The 15,618-nt window shown below is 45.4% G+C and overlaps 1 long non-coding RNA gene across 1 annotated transcript; it reads left to right on the forward strand.

Annotated features, from left to right (window-relative positions):
- The first annotated feature begins 7,195 nt into the window (after positions 1-7,195).
- On the forward strand, positions 7,196-15,447 carry LOC146176649 (uncharacterized). The gene is made up of 3 exons (XR_014701193.1): positions 7,196-7,285; positions 13,802-13,912; positions 15,320-15,447. It is a non-coding gene; the product is annotated as an uncharacterized LOC146176649 (long non-coding RNA).
- Positions 15,448-15,618: the final 171 nt, after the last annotated feature.

Consider the following 15,618-nt stretch of genomic DNA (forward strand, 5'->3'; position numbering starts at 1 on the left):
ATTAGGCCAAAATATAGCACTAACTGCTTCCTTGCTGTCACTAAAGACAAGCCTGTTTATAACATTGCGACATTACGCAACGCACGTTCAATTTTATTGTCCAATTAAAATGCACGAGTTCACTGCTGTCGGGCCAATTATTTATCTTTTCAAAATACTAAGGGAAATTATAACTTCTAGTGCATGGCTAAAGTGTGATTCAAATGTTGCGTGAGTACATGTGTATGCAGTGTGTGATAGGAGCGACTTTTTTTTTTACAGTTCCCAAGTGAGCGACGGCCGAGTAGAAGCCACTGAAAGCCCTGTTAGATGCCAGACGCCTACAATTAACCTGCTTGGTCAACAACAACTATCACGACCGGCGGCATTTTATAAAAAGACAAGCAATAAAGAGGCACTTTTTTTATATAAATTCTGCTGAGAAGAACAGTTCTAAACGAACGTCAAAAACAAACTGTTGTCTTCCAGTGACCTGTCAGGCGTTCTGTTAACAAGTGTGGCAGGTACCACGCCTTTCATTTCCTGTGAACCAAATAAGAAAATTAATTAATGTACCACGGACTGAAAAGGCGGTGTTACAGAGGGTATCGCTGCAACACTCAGCTTTCGCTCTATCACTAGGTTCAAGCCATGCTTAAACTCCCACAATTTTGAAGCTGAAATTCCAAGGTCACCGTGTGCTTCCAAAGACCTTCAAACATCTTCGAGGTCAAGTTGGAACTTAAGGCACAACTTGGTTAGCTATGTTCCCACCAAAGGTCAAGGGCAAAGTCAACGTCAAAGTAAAGCGTGAACTGATGTGGAAAGAAGCTTAACGCGTGAGCAGCTTCGTGTCCAGACTCACGATCACTGACGTCAATATCGAAGACGAACTTCCTTACGGATCACCGGAGTCACTTCCTAGCCATAACAAAAAAAAAAAACGTTCGGCTGAATAAAGAGCTTTACCATGTGTAACTATGCAATGTGCTTCAGTTTTCGATTCACAGAGAGTTTAACCAAAGCTATACCACAGCCAATATTTTTTTTTCTGTTAGAACTTGATTAAGCCAGTGATGTTTACTTCACAGCACGATAGTGTATTTAAGTATTACTCGAAGTGGGACCGGCTGCGGTGATAGCGATGATGCTTGCGGCGCAACGCGGAATGAAACGACATGCGACGCAGGAGGTCGTACGGTCATCTGTGGAGCGTATGTGACATTGGGTCCAAGTAATTAATAAAAATCCAACCCATGAATAAAAATTAATTAATAATTAATTATGAATGCTATACTTCTATAAATACATTCAGTGTAGCGCTAACGTTCCAAACAAAAAACACTGAGTAAACATACTGAAGGTTTAACTAAATCATGGAATACTGTGCAGCAGCAGGGCGTTTTGACAGGATTTTGTTTGCGACGTCTCAATTATAAACGTTATTTTGTTGTGTTAGTAAGACGGCCATGCTTCCAGACAACACACCGCATGGGCTTCACTAGATACGATGTTCTTAGCGAAGGCGTTGGATACGCATCACACGTTGTACGAAACCTGTGCGTTGCTGCTGCACACGTTACATCGCGCGCCCCTTGTCGGACACAACCAGCGTTCCGTTGCACGCATCAAAGATCACCGGCGTTCTATAATTGGTTTGCAGGAAAGCGAATCCGCTTTATCTGTCACACTTGTTTCTGTGGACACCTGAAGTCCCTCGGAAAGATCAAATATCAAATCGGCTTCAGACATCGAGTTTTTTGCGAGAATACGGATAGTAGTCCTGCAGCACTAAAAACGTGCACCTATCTTTTCTTGTCCTCCTGAAGATGCATCTGCACTCCCACCCTACTGAGGGCTACTACAGCACACTCGCATACTCTTTTTCCTCTTCCGAAGATATATTAAAAGCTTCGATTATCTTTTGTCCATGAGTCTGGATGCTGCCAGTACGGTTGTGTCCGCGCACCTGGCATGAAAAACTTCATACACGGATACTTGCTCCGATACTCTATGCTACCTTTCTGCACCGGGAGCAGTGGGTTGTCAGGTTACCCGGTCATGCTCCCTTAACCGCTCATTAAGGCAACGGCCAATCTGTCTCACGTATCGGTGTGCTTATCTGCGCTAGGAGGTAATCGTTCCTGTCCAGCAGTGCGTTAAGGCCGACTGTTTATTTGTTACAGCGAAGACACCGCGTGATAAGCAGTCATTTATAGACCGCTCGGATTCTCTCTCAAAGATACCAAGCAGATATTTGTCTAAAATATCCGGGATTACAGTGAAGTATCGAAATTATTGAACGATAATAACCTGATAATTTTTGTCCTAAAATCGAAGAAGGATATGTTTTCTTTCAGGCTGATGTACGATTGTCTACGGGCACTAAGTTTCCAAGCCAACACAAAATTTGGAAAAAGAGTAGACTTAGTATCTTGCTCTTGATATGCAGCCCAAGAAATCTTGCGTTTTTTGTTTTTGTTTTTTACAATACTGCGCCGCACCTCAACTCATGATAGGTATTCTAGAAACGCGTCTTGAGACACGGCTTTAAATTTAAAAGGTAGAATGATAAATGCTGAATGTGCATATTATGTGACGCAAGCTTAGATGTGAAATATACTACTCTTTCACTGAAAACATTTCAATGTATAATCTTCGTCGACACATGCATTTATCGCGCTCAAGAAAAACTACAGGCCCTGTTTACTTCACACGATTTATTTGGCAACAGTGTACGCGAGAAAATTAACAAGGACTGCAATGAATCATGCCATAAAGCACTGCGTTCCTGCAATCCTTTTTGATGTGTTCTTGTTCACCAGTATTGTGACTTGAATATTGATCGATGCCTATAAATATGTGAATAAAAAGTAAAATAGTTATTATCGCCAATGTATTGAAAGCATTGTTCATGAAGAGGCCGCACAATTCATTGCTCCTTTATTCAGTTCTGGGAAGAATAGGACTTCTCCATTTAAAAAAAGAAAAAAAAAGTTTGAAAGGTACACTACTGAAATAACACAACCGATGAATTCGTCCGCATTCTTCGATCATGAAGACGTATTTTTGAAGAACCATTTTGGTAAAGCCTTCTTTGCGAAACATGCTACCCAAGGCGCTGCGTAGTTGACGGACAAATATATAATCCGCAATATACGGGTGTCATAGCTCGTAATGGCCAGCATTGCGACGTCGTTTTGGCGTCTCATTGGGCAAATTTTTGAATAGCGATGTCCAGCCTTTCGCTTGCTTTTTTAAGAATTATTCACCACGCCAAGTTCCGAATTGCTCAAAGTATTCTGCTAAAAAGGGCACGGCGCAAAAACAGGACGAGAAGAGGAACGAACACAAGCGCTGATTTTCAAGTGACGTTGTCCTGCTTTTGCGCCGTTCTCCTTTTCAGCATGTTAGACCGACTAGCCCGCCACAACATCTTGGTGAAATTCAAAAGTGGGCAAGTGCAGGTGACAACTGCACGCAAGGAAATGTAGAAGGCAAATGTGGTGAATGGACTAGGCAAGCGCGAGTTGCACCCCGAGCTTGTTCATGATCTTTTATACTGCTTCTGTACCTAGCCGAATATCTTTGATGTAGCAGAAGGCTTCATGATGATACATGTTTCGTCCACATGGCTTGTTTCAAGGTACACTGCGTCAAGACAACTAAACTTTCGGAGAGACACCAGGTGGGTTGGCAACTCGACAGCACCTGGGACTGGTGACAACTGTGCATCGAGTTTTGTACCATTTATTCATGAAATTATTTGCGGAGGATACGCCACTTTCTGCACATCCGGTCTCTAAGGGCAGGTTGACATACACAACTATCTTCCGATCATCGAGCTGATGACTAGGTGTCTCTGCGAATATATATCAAGAGGGTGACATGACGCAATGAAGGTACATAGAAATGTAGTTAGTCTGTTCTGGCCTGGTGGAGTCACTGCCCTCCAGCCAATAAATAAATGCCAGACAAATACTTCCCTTTTTAATTATACTTACAAAGCTATTAAATAGTAATCAATTACCAGTTTATATACCATAACTGTTTCCTTTCTCTCATGTTGCAGCACACTGGAGAGATATTTCAAACAATATCGCTGCCATGACATGCTCATCCACATTTTCAGAAACATTTGTGAATGTTTTGAGTTAACTTAACACTCGATTACAAAGTTTTTGAACACGCCTCGTATCGTACGCCTCAACGGTCTTCAAGGTGATGAATATAACACATTCAGAGGCTATGGAGTTTTATTTACAGCAGTATTCACAGCCACGCATCCTTTCCATGTCGGAGCTTTATATGCACTTCAAAACGAGCAGTAGTTTCCTATCCGGTGGCAGCGCTCACAGCTGTTTACAGGTTTTGCCGCCAAGAGAATTTTTTTTTACTGAATAATTTCTGGAAGTCGAGGTTATTGGACCTCCACGTGCCATACGTGCTGCTGCTTCAACAGCTTTCGGCTCGCTTCTCTAAACCTACTGCGCACTCTTCTTCACTTGTGTGGCCTGCGCACTTCTGTAGCCGCTGGTTTCCCTCGCGTTCTAAGCATCAAGATGAAGTTGTTTTCTTTTGGAATCTTGCTATCTGGACTTCTGGCTGTTGTACATTCAGGTAACGCTTTCTGCGTCTTAAATACTGAATCTTGTGAAATTCCACTGGACTTATCTTACCTAAATACGACAAGGCCGAAGTACTGAAATGTTAAACTACAGCTGAACAAAAACGCTCCACAAGAAAGAGAACATCGACGCGCGGCTATCTTATTCCTTGTGGTGTTCCTTCATTTGGCTTAGTTTCACTTTTGACATGAGCCAACTATAGCTCACGTCCAGATCTTTCTAGGGACTCATCTAGGTGTGCATTTGCTCTTAAACGCATTGTCTTCTTGTAATGTCTACCTTATATAATGTTAGCTATTTACCAAGTGAAAATAATGACTTCCTTGCATCGTACGGTGAAGCATCGAAAATCATCAGGACTGCTCCACTCATATAGTGTGCGAAAACATTCGGTACATATATGAATAAGCAATCATACGTTTAAATCTGTGTCCGAGAAGCCGACGAGTGTAGAATGATGATACACTTAAATTCTGTTCATATGCAATGAAGCACGACTGATGACAAAAATGTAATAATAAACGGCATACAGCAAACATAAATGTCATAGGACACAGTAATGCTCTGTCGCCTCCAAAAAACGTTCTACACGCTGTATCAAACAACAATATTTTTTGCTTCAGATATGTGACTATTTTTCACCAGTTTAAATGTGATAATGGCACCTAATGCGATGCATACTCGCCTAATTGCGACAGTATGTTTTCACCACCTGTCGAGCTACACCCGCTGCAGGGCTCTCGTCTGTGTATGTCCTCCCTACTAACCTTTTTTTCTTGCCTGTAGTGGCCGCCCTATATACTAAGAAATCCTAACTCCCCTGCCGAGCCTAATGTCTGTCGCCTCTTTAAGGGCCGATAAAAAGTTATTTAGTAAAATTGTAAAACACCGATAGTTGTCGAACGATAGTTATCCCATCAATCGTCACCACAGTGCAAAAATTCTAAACCTACCTTTATTAGTACTGAAGATATGGGCTTTCGAAGATGATGTTCCTTCTCTCCCCCTCAACTCAATCTACGTCGGAGTGCAAGAAAAATAGAAGCTAACAAGTCGTGACGGCGCCCCATTACGCGCTCCCACCCGCGTAAACTGGGAGTATGTTGGGAGCGTCCGAAGAACGGGCGCCCAGCAGGCTCATGCAATGTCCCATGGGGTGTTTGTGCGCGCTGTGCTGAGACCAGTCGCTCCAATCGCTCTTGAGCGGTGGCCAAGATTACTTTTTAATTATTTGTGAATTATACGCTCCCCTCAAAGCTTCACTCCATTACTCATAAGGACCACCTCTATGGGTTTCTCGCGTAATAATATTACCGCCAGTAGCATTTCAGGGGCCTTAAAAACGTTTGCACTCTCATGGCATCCTTCCGCGCAGAAATATAAAATAGACTTTATAAGTTACCAGCATGATATGCCGTACCCATTGCCGTTTTTTTTTTTTTTTACTTGAGAGTAGCTGGACCACATTCACTCTTTTTTCGTGGCGACATTTGCTCCCTTTGAATAGACGTTCGTGTCTATTAAGACAACATCAGACAAATCCATGCAACTTACCAGTGTTTGTTTTCAAACTTTTACATGTACAGTGATGTTTGTGCGTCAGCAAGCAACATAATTATAGACCATTCCTTTGACGTTTCCCGCCAGTAGACGAAATATTATCACACCGATACCGTAAAAGATTGCGTGATTACCTTTTGGAATAGATTAGTACTGTAGACTGTTCTCGGGGATATGGACCCAAAATAGTCCTAACCCAAACCCTTTCCCCGCGGTCATCGCTGCAGGGGAAGACACCTGCACGTAATTGTTATTTATTCTTTTTGGCAAAGCTCACAAAAAAATGACAAGGTTCCCTCAAGATTGCCCCCTGAGAAGATAAGCAATAACGCACGTTACAATAGGTTTCACCACACTTTCAAAAAGTAAAACTTTGAAGCTACGCCTCGTAGCATTTTACTGCGGAAGCTCTTCTACTCTACGAGCTGCAACTTGCACTCAAACTGCTAAACCATAATTCGACATTACGAGTTCTTGAATTTGATCTTATTCCTACTCACAGTCCTAAGGAGGGGAGGACGTGGTGAGGCCTAGGGAAAAAAGCTTCCTCCCAGTAAAGTAGGCAAGGTGGAGCCTGGTGAAGAAAATATCAATCTATCAAATAAAATCTTTGTTTTGTGTGAAAGCATGGTCCTTGCCACAGGGAGCCATTGCTGTTCAGTTACCAGGCAAACCTTAAAGAATATTTAATGTCTTTACAGCTGCTAAAATGTTTCTTTAAATCACCCGCGCTCTCTTCAAGTCAGTTTTTAACGTTTGTTTTTTCTAAAATGTCTGCCTTTTTAAGAGATTAGGCTCCAAAAATGCAATTATCTTATACCTTTCTTTGCACTTTTAAGGAAATACTGCTATGTTCGTTTGCGTGGTTTGTAAAAACTGCCTTATGGACTCCCGAAAAATGTTCTCGTTAGTTTTTCGTATAAGGACTGTAATGTGCAGTATGTACCTGCCAGTAGTATGGCCTTACAATTTGCATGCGTGAATAAGCAATGATTATGTATCAACAAAATTAAACATGTTTTCTTCCACAGGAGACCCGGAGTGTCCTCTTTTGAACTGCCTTTCTGGATCGAAGGTGGCTTGTCTGATCACGAAGGAGAGATGCCGTTGTTTTTGCGGTACGTGAAGGAAGCTTACTCAACGCATCCTGAGTCAAACCAGTGCAAGGCTGCAGTAGGCCCTGAAAAGTAGCATCCCATTATCTTGCCGAAATACTTTTTTTTGGAAGGCAAACTGTATGCGCAGTGGATTAGTTCTTTCTGAAGTTAATTTGTTCTGGTGCATGATTTCTTTATTGCTATTAACCGGACCACTTTTAAACAGGCACATAGAAGAAACATATCAAAAATTATTGTTCTGGTTTTTTATTCAAATGTAGTTCTTTTATTGCTGTTTTAGCAGCAGAGGTTTTTCGCTGTAGTAACCATGTTTGATGTCCAAGGTGTGAGTTAATTCCACATCCAGTCCTCACTTCGATGTCGTTTTCGAGATTTTTAACAGGGAAAGAAACCGTTAGCAGCCACATGTCACAAAAAAGTGCCGTTCAGCAGCATCGAGCGTATAAAGGCTCACAGGCTTGAACTGCCGCGGGCATACCTCTGGCACTCTAAGTGCGAAAGCACCAGTAACACAATGGCAGCAAAACTAGTGAGGTGGCATTGGCGTCGATATTTTGAAACCTGGTGTTTGAAACGGAGCCTCTTGAAACCAAAAATCATGAGCTTGCCTCTGGCAGGGGGTTCTTGGTAGATGGCTCTCACAGGCACCTTTAAACCCCTTGTTTGAAACTCCGATTGAAAAATGGCCAGGAGCGTGCTGGTAGATGGCGGGTGACATGACCTGGCACTGATAAATTGGATGTGCAATGACGCACCGACGCTCCTTTCTTTTCCTCATAGCAGTCGCTCGACGCCTGATTGGTCGACAGGTTTTCTGACGTCACGAGGCTACTTGGCATGGTACATTTGGAAGAATCTGCACAATCTGGAACCTTCATTTTATATTGAAGAATCAGATGACAACCGAATACACGGGTTTCTTGTACTTCTTGTTTTAACCACCGCCACCTCAAAAAATCGTCTCCACCCATTGGGGAGCGGAATTATAGTGGCAGCTTACATGACAGCAAGGCAATGACAATTATATGAAACTGTAAATCATCACCCGAAAGAAATGTGTACGACTACGAAACATATCATATTGTAACAGTACGGAAGAAGATGAAGTTTAGAAGACAAGTGAAGGAGAAAGACGTTGAAAAAGGACTCTCGTGCCGGACGGGCTGCCGTTGACCAGCTGAGCTCCCGACCCTATCGTCTTGTTGTTCAGCGCTCCGACGTCTTACCCCCTTCGTAACAAATTGGTGGTCAGGTGCTGGGTACGACTACCCTCAAGACGCATCCTCAATCGCTGGAGCTTCGTCGGAGCCGTCGCCTCGCTGGTCTCCCACCCTTTCCAACAAGAATGCAGCAGACTACCGAGCAGCCCCGAACATCAACACGGGATCCTCTACCCCCTTCTCGCGATGCGCCGCCGACCACCACGAATGCGACGCTACCGTTTCGCGAGCCTCGTTCCTTTGCCGGCCAAGCAGGAGAAGATGTTGATGACTGGCTCACTCATTATGAACGTGTGAGCCGCTATAACCGCTGGGATTCAGTGGCTAAACTAGCCAATGTAGTCTTTTTTTTTGACGCAAACCGCCTTGATGTGGTATGAGAACCACGAGGACTCCCTGACAACTTGGGAAAGTTTTGTCGAAGCTATCAAGGAATGTTTCGGCGACCTAGCTGCAAAGAAGAAACAGGCAGAGCAGACACTTGCTCAGAGGGCCCAGGCAGCCGGCGAAACTTGCACCACCTACATAGAGGCCATACTCAAGTTGTGCAAAACCGTCGACAGCAGGATGACTGAAGATGATAAGGTAGGCCATCTGCTCAAGGGCATTGCGGAAGATGTCTGCCACTTCCTCATTGCCAAGGAAAACTTGAGTTCGGTCTCTGACGTTATCCGGCACTGCCGAACATTCGAGGCCCTAAAGACTCGCCGTATTACACCGAAATTTGGACGGCTTGCAAATGTGACTACAGTGGCTAGCATTGAAGAATCGCCATCTCAAAGCCTCCTGTGCGCGATCCGTGAGATTGTTCGAGATGAGATGTCACGACGTGAGCAGCTTGTCCGGCCAAATGGCTTCGGAGGGGACGTATATGCTCGTCCAACTTATGGGGGTGCGTGCCCGCCGATGTCCACGAATGTCACCGACTTTGTCTGCCGCGAAGACCTATACACTCCGCGATCAAGGCCTGAAGAAAATTTCCAACAATTCTCTTGCCATCAGCGTAGAGATGCTCGCTCTTACTCCAGTCGTACATCGCGCCGACCGCCGGACAACTACATCGTCCCGGAACCACCATCCGGATATTCGTCGCGGCCTACCATGCAGGAACCAGCTGACACGCCACTTTTTAAGCGACCTCTTCCGGTGTGCTACCGGTGTGGGGCCGCGGGTCACATTTCCCGCTACTGCAATCGGCGCACATCGTTCCGGAATCCCCCGACGGCACCGAACCGACGCATGGTCCAGCCCTACATCGACAACTATCGGCCAGAACATCCTTCCCGGAGGGGCCGTTTTCAAAACGAAGGGCACCGCAGCCATTCGCCAGCGTCTGACCGTAGTGTGACACCACCTCCGTCATTTCGTGTGCGCCGCTCCCCGTCTCCACAGCGCCGATCTCCACCACCAACGCAGGAAAACTAGCCAGCGCGGCCAATGGAGGTGAGGTCGCTGGACAATGTGCGCTGCTACCTATTATTCCTCCGTCTGTGTTCATGTTAAAGAACAAGGTCAATGTGATTGTTGATGGTTTGCCAACGATGGCGTTGGTAGACACTGGTGCTACAGTTTCAGTGATGAGTTTAAATTTTAAGAACCTTTTGAAGAACAAAGTTATGTTTGTTTGAGACAAAACTGCAAATTTTTATGGAGTAAGTGGAGAGTTATTGTATCCGGTTGGGGTATGCAGCGTTAAAGTTTCCTTGGGGGGCACGGTATTTCCGGCGGAGTTTGCAGTACTGCCCCGATCTACGCACGACGTAATCTTGGGAATTGACTTCCTGCGTATGTGCGGCGCTACAGTTGACTGTCGAACGGGAGAGCTAAGTGTTAGTGGTTCTCTTCCTCGTGAACTTTTGGAAGAGACATCAAATTATGAAGACGTTTTGTGTGTGTGTGATGAAGTCGTCATACCGCCACATTCAGCAGTGTGTGTCCAGGTGTCCTGCTCCCGTCCTATTAACGACTCTTTTGAGGCTACTGTGGCGCCTCTTAATTTACAGTGCGTAAAGAAAAATGCGTTAGTGCCTCATTGTTTGGTTCGCGTGAAAGAGGGCCGCACCGGACTGTGGACTATAAATTGCTCATCAGAACCAGTTGTTTTTCCAGCGGGTTCCAAACTAGCTTCATGTAGCGCAACTCCCCCGAACTGTGTAGCTGTCGTTACTCCTGCCCTAGACAACCCCGCTACTAACTCACCTGCTGACGAAAAGCTTCTTCCGATGATCAGTGCATCGTTGAACACATCACAACGACAGATATTGAAGAACCTCTTGTCCCAGCACCTATCCGTCTTTGATTTCACGCAGTCCGACGGCTCGCAACGTTTTCCCCTGTCGCGCGCACGCCACAGGATTGACACGGGATCTGCCCATCCGATCCGTCAAAAGCCGTACCGTGTGTCACCATCAGAGCGTAAGATCATCACCGAGCAAGTCCAAGACATGTTGAACAGGGGCGTAATACAGGAATCCTCAAGTCCTTGGGCTGCTCCCGTGATATTGGTGAAGAAAAAAGACGGAACATGGAGGTTCTGCATTGACTATCGTCGCCTCAACTCCATCACTAAAAAGGATGTGTATCCTCTACCACGCATCGACGATGCCATAGATTGCCTTTTTTCCGCGTCTTATTTCTCTTCAGTTGATTTGCGATCGGGTTATTGGCAGATTCCGATGGATCCTACTGACAAGGAAAAAACTGCATTTGTTACCCCGGACGGCCTATTTGAATTTAACGTGATGCCCTTCGGCCTATGTAATGCGCCGGCCACATTTGAAAGATTTATGGACACAATACTTCGTGGCCTCAAGTGGGAAATCTGCATGTACTATTTAGACGATGTTGTTATTTTTGGCCGGACTTTTACTGAACATAACACGCGACTCGCTGTTGTGTTAGATTGCCTACAGAAGGCTGGCCTTGTCCTGAATTCTAAAAAGTGCCGTTTTGGTGAACGTCAAGCGCTGGTACTCGGGCATCTCGTCGACCGCGATGGAGTTCGACCAGATCCACAGAAGACTGCAGCTGTTGCAGCATTCCAACGACCACAGACTCAAAAGGAGCTCCGCAGTTTTCTGGGCCTGTGTTCCTACTTTCGACGATTCATTCCAAAGTTTGCCGACGTCGCCTACCCTCTGACATCCCTTCTACAAAAGGACGACGTCCCTTTCGACTGGACCTCAGATTGCGACGCGTCTTTCCGCCAACTAAAGTTTCTCCTAACGTCACATCCCATACTACGGCACTTCAACCCCTCCGCTCCGACTGAAGTCCACACTGATGCAAGTGGGATTGGTGTTGGCGCTGTGCTTGTGCAACGTTCGACAACAGGCGAGCATGTAATTGCGTATGCAAGCCGTTCCCTCAGCAAACCTGAGCGTAACTACACTGTTACGGAGCAGGAGTGTCTCGCTGTAGTTTTCGCTGTTCAGCGGTTTCGGTGCTACCTATATGGACGCCATTTCACGGTTGTGACGGACCATCATGCCCTGTGTTGGCTTGTCAACCTTCGTGATCCATCTGGTCGTCTGGCACGCTGGGCCCTTCGTCTGCAAGAGTACGACTTCACTGTTTCGTACAAGAGTGGCCGCAAACACGCCGATGCAGACTGTCTTTCACGCCTTCCTCTTCCTACGACCGAATGTGACTCTGGTGATTTCGATCATTACATCGCCTCCGTCGTGCCCGAGTTTCCCGACGCCTCGGCTTTGCGGACTGCGCAAGAGACCGACATAAGCCTCGAGCCCCTGCTTGCGGAGGCGCGGGATTCCACTGCTTCCAGCCCATTTTGTCTCCGTGATGGCCTTTTGTACAAAAAGGCTTACTCAAGCACCGGTACGAATTTTCTGCTTGTGGTTCCCGAGAGCTACCGCTCGTGCATCTTACGCGCCATGCACGACGACCCCACTTCCGGTCACCTGGGCTCTGCAAGAACGCTCCATCGCGCCCGTGACCGGTTTTATTGGCCAAAGATGCGCCAGACGACTGAGCGATATGTGGCGAGCTGCACTGAGTGCCAACGACACAAACGCCCTACGTCCACGCCACAGGGCCTGCTGCATCCTGTGACTCCACCACGTGGTGCATTTGAGAAAATTGGAATCGACCTTATGGGTCCCTTCCCGAAGTCATCCGACGGAAATCGTTGGATCGTGGTTTGTGCCGACTACCTCACCCGCTACTGCGAAACGGCAGCTCTTCCTTCAGCCACCGCTCACCACGTGTCCCTGTTCTTGCTCCGTTCTGTGATCCTCCGCCATGGACCTCCGCGAGTGATCATCAGTGACCGAGGTCGCCAGTTTATGGCAGATGTTGTGGAAGAGCTTCTTCGTTTGTGTGCGTCGCATTTTAGGCATTCCACACCATATCACCCTCAAACCAACGGCTTGACGGAGCGCACAAACCGCACACTCACAAACATGCTATCTATGTACATCGCATCTGACCACAAGAATTGGGATACTATACTGCCATTTATAACGTTTGCATTCAACACCGCAACCCATGAGACTACTGGCTACAGCCCGTTCTTCCTGCTATATGCCCGTCCTCCTCGGTATTGTCTAGATACCATTCTTCCTTACTCCGTCCATGATGAACCGTGCATTGCGGAAACTCTTTGTCGAGCCGAAGAAGCTCGCCGTCTCGCCCGTTTGCGAATTCTCGCTTCTCAAGAGCGTTCAAAAGCTCGGTACGACAGTCGGCATAGCCATGTGTCTTACGCCCCTGGAGATTTAGTGTGGCTTTGGCGACCTCTCCGAAAACGTGGTTTAGCGCAGAAAATGTTGGCGCATTACGCTGGCCCTTACGTTGTGCTTGAACGCGTCAGTGAAGTGAACTACCAAATAGCACGTATGACAGCAAGTGGTCGTCGTTCAGTCAGAACTGAAGTTGCCCATGTCGCCCGGATGAAGCCGTGTCACTCTCGTGGAAACGAATAACTACCTCGCCCGGGGGGCTTCGTCTGCAAAGGGGGAAAATGTAACAGTACGGAAGAAGATGAAGTTTAGAAGACAAGTGAAGGAGAAAGACGTTGAAAAAGGACTCTCGTGCCGGACGGGCTGCCGTTGACCAGCTGAGCTCCCGACCCTATCGTCTTGTTGTTCAGCGCTCCGACGTCTTACCCCCTTCGTAACAATATTATCTAGGGTACCTAAAAGAAAAATTGCCGCGGAACACTAAATGAATCATAATTTGTAATTTTTGTTTGGGTCATGTGGCAAGCTGTAAATGTAATGCTCCCGCGCATATGGTGCCTTAATTTCAACGCTCGCTCGTGGCTTTCTTATTTCAGTAATGGATCAAGACCCCTGTGACTTCCTGGTTCAAAACTATTCGCAGAATTGTACCTCCGGACGAAAGCTCAAGTGTTCCACTGAGTTTTCCACTTGCAAGTGTCGCTGTGGTAAGCACGCCAACATCTATGAAGAACAAAGGGTCACATTTTTTGCATGCTTCAGCGTTAAAAGCTCCAGGACACTACTGAGTACCCGTACATACACTAGTTGTAAAGGCTCTGTAGAAGCCGATACCTTCAAAACATGATGCCTTATCTCTAGTTGGTGGGGAGGGAAAGTGCGCACTACGACGTTGAATGACATCGCGCCTACGGTTGCTATTGGTGCCAGTTTTAAAGTAGATTTTTTTTAGATCCCCGTTGACGTATTTACGCTGTCGTCCTTTTCAAGGGACCTGCTCAGCGGTTCTCTACTTTTTTCCACTAAAATGAGCTCGGCTTCTGCTGTGAGCTTGCACTACCCGACTCAGAAAAAATTGAGCTCTTTTCTTCGACTTTCTGATCGTTTATCTTAAGATTACGTCATTATTACAACTCAATCAACGCACAAAATGATTCCATATGTTTCTCTTGGTGCCAGGGCAATTGGCTACCTTTGCGAGTGTCATAATGAGCGTCTCATTTTCAATACCTCTGTTTGCTAAATGGCGTAAAGAGGACATTTAGTCTCGCACCACTGATGTCATAGATAGCACAAGAGGATTGTCATAAAGCTCCCATTTTCCTTGTTATATCACGTTCTACGTGACACGCTAACACAGGACGTTGGATTTCCACGGTGCTGTGGACGAAGGTAGCTGGCTGTAGGCACTCTCACATATAGGCTGCACGAAACACAAATACCTAGGAAAGTAAAATAATTAACAGGTTATAGTTAATTAACAATAGCAATAAAGTGTCCAACTATAGGACATATTTTATAACCTTTTGTATAGTCATACCCTTTACAGTTATTTCTGAAAAAAAAAACACAACTAAACTTTGAACACGACGCAAACATAGGTCTACGGTTCGGATCCCACAGGACGCATGTGGTTGTATATTCTTCTAAATTGTAATTCTTTCTCTCAATAATTAAATTATTAGTTCACCTTGATCAACAAGAAAAATTAATCCTCTGCACTAGTTATTTCCAGGGACTTCCCCTTTGTATGTATTATTCAACGAGCGCATCATTTTCCCTGCGTTTGTTTGCGTATAGCTACAGCAATTACTATTATCGCTATGGTTGACTAGATGTGTGTGTTACATGAATAAATTTACACTGCTCATGTAAGGTTAGTCTGATCGTTATGCTCACCATCCCCCTCCCATTGGAGTGTATTACTCCTCGCTTACTTTTCTCAGTGTTTATTTAATTGCGACATTCATTTGTTCGCCTTGACGTTCTTTTGCAGGAACATGTGATACTTAAAAATCTCTCGCGTTTATCGCTTTTATTATACACAGTGAATTTGACGCACATTTAACATATTTCGCTACTCCATTCTTTTTCTTTTTCAATTTATTTTACAGGTGGGATATGACGTTGTTGGGGTGGCAAAGCTTCAGCGCTGAATATGCCAAGGACGTCCAGCTGAACCTCGTCGTCCATTTGTTAGAATCGCGAAGAACACCTGCCTTGAAAAAATACTGAATCCTTGGGCAATAAAATTCTGCTATGTTTTGCAGCAGAGATTACTGATGCTTTTCATTATTATAAGTCATGTACTGTATGTTTACCTTTTGTTTTAAATTAGCTGCTAAATCTTTAAATGAACTGCTGTTTTTACTATTTGTGCCTTGAACTTTTCACTACCGGAGATTTCCTACCA

The sequence above is a fragment of the Amblyomma maculatum genome, chromosome 10, assembly GCF_055883805.1.
Source record: "Amblyomma maculatum isolate TAMU_Amacu chromosome 10, ASM5588380v1, whole genome shotgun sequence".
Classification (NCBI taxonomy): domain Eukaryota; kingdom Metazoa; phylum Arthropoda; class Arachnida; order Ixodida; family Ixodidae; genus Amblyomma; species Amblyomma maculatum.